This window comes from Salvelinus sp. IW2-2015, unplaced genomic scaffold (genome assembly GCF_002910315.2).
Source record: "Salvelinus sp. IW2-2015 unplaced genomic scaffold, ASM291031v2 Un_scaffold2013, whole genome shotgun sequence".
Taxonomy (NCBI): domain Eukaryota; kingdom Metazoa; phylum Chordata; class Actinopteri; order Salmoniformes; family Salmonidae; genus Salvelinus; species Salvelinus sp. IW2-2015.
Genome location: NW_019943362.1, coordinates 148,463 through 150,089, shown reverse-complemented (window position 1 = coordinate 150,089; position 1,627 = coordinate 148,463). Strand labels below are relative to the sequence as shown.

General features: G+C 49.5%; 1 long non-coding RNA gene across 1 annotated transcript; it reads left to right on the top strand.

Moving 5' to 3' along the window:
* The first annotated feature begins 323 nt into the window (after positions 1 to 323).
* LOC139024919 (uncharacterized) lies at positions 324 to 1,264 on the top strand. Its single transcript, XR_011476319.1, has 3 exons — positions 324 to 471; positions 594 to 796; positions 1,176 to 1,264. It is a non-coding gene; the product is annotated as an uncharacterized lncRNA (long non-coding RNA).
* Positions 1,265 to 1,627: the final 363 nt, after the last annotated feature.

The window sequence follows — 1,627 nt, the reverse complement described above, 5'->3', positions numbered from 1 at the left end:
GTGGTGACACCATTATATATAGAAGATCTGTTGTCAAGTGAAATAGGTGGAGGTGGTGGATGTGTAATTTTAAGTCTCTTCTATCTTGTTGTTTTTGAAACATAGGGACGCCCTCGATCGCCCATGACAGGAGGAGACGCCGGACCCATGAGTCTACAGGAGCTCTGACCTTCACCGCGTCAACTCAACAAACGCTGACTCTGTTCAACACGCATGGTCAGGCACGCGCTCACCAGGTCAAGCCCAGCACTACAGCAGCCGCTACAGACACCAGAGGTCCACTGGTGGAGATTAAGACTCACAGCTCCTTCCAGCCAATAGCAAGCAGTAGTAGGACCAACAATACTGTACGTTCATCACTACCTTCCCAGTCCAATGCTGCTGCAGCCCTGTCCTCCGTACGACAGCCAACCCCCTTCCATCTCTCCCTAAAGACGACACCATCGAGAAGTACTCTGGACTGCAGCTGAGGTCAGAGCACACACACACACACCTCTCTCGCACACACACTCATCTACCTATAACACACACAAACACTCCAAGGTTTCTTATCCGAAGCTCGATCTGGATTCTGATTGKTTCGTTGGTTTCAGGCGACCACGCGTGTCCTCCACAGAGATGGATCGTATAAGATGGCCGACCGCAARCTGATCCGGCTCTCCCAGTTGCCTGAGCRCCTGGCCCGGGAGAAACTGGAGGACTGCGGCTGAGGTCACCTTCGCTGTGCTGGTCAACAAAGCCACACCACAGAGCAACAGCAGTGTAATACCAGAATTACCCCTCTATATCACAGGAGGTTGGTGGCACCTTAATTGGGGAGGACGGGCTCGTGGTAATGGATGGAGCGGAGTAGGTGGAATGGTATCAAATACATCAAACAYATAGATTYCATGTGTTTGATACCATTCCATTTGCTCCATTCCGGCCATTATTATGAGCCTCAGCAGCCTCCACTGCTCTATACTGTATACCAACATGCAACTTCAACATCTACAGTAGGTCACTGATCATGTGGTTTTATTGACATGGACACTCAGGACTCCAGAAGTATGTAAGGTTGACCAATGTTCAATAAAATAAGTCATTGACTTGATAAGACGTGGGYCAACCTGTATTCATTTCAGATGGGTCAGAGATGGCAGCGCAAAGACTTGTCTCCCTCCCTCCGCTCACAGGTTAAGACGTTCAGCATCTGGAAGCTGTCTGACCTCCATGACCTGGAAGTGTACGTGTCTCTCTTCCTGTTTGGGGAGGTGCATAAGGAGCACTGGAAGACTGAGCCAGGCACCGTCATGGGCATCCTCAACCCCAACCCCATGAAGGCCAAAGACGGATATGACGGGGTGAGTGTGTGTGTGTCTGTGTTAACTTTCTCTGTAGTGTGTGTGTGTGTGTGTCGTGTGTTTAATTTCTCTGTAGTATGTGTGTGTGTGTGTCTGTGTTTACTTCTCTGTAGTAGTGTGTGTGTGTGTGCTGTGTTTTAACTTTCTCTGTGGTGTGTGTGTGTCTGTGTTTACTTTCTCTGTAAGTGTGTGTTCTCACCATCACTTATTTCTCCCCCAGGTGTTCTGTCGGTGTGGACCACCATTCAGAAGGTGTTGTTGATGGGGGAGGCTCAGGACTATGG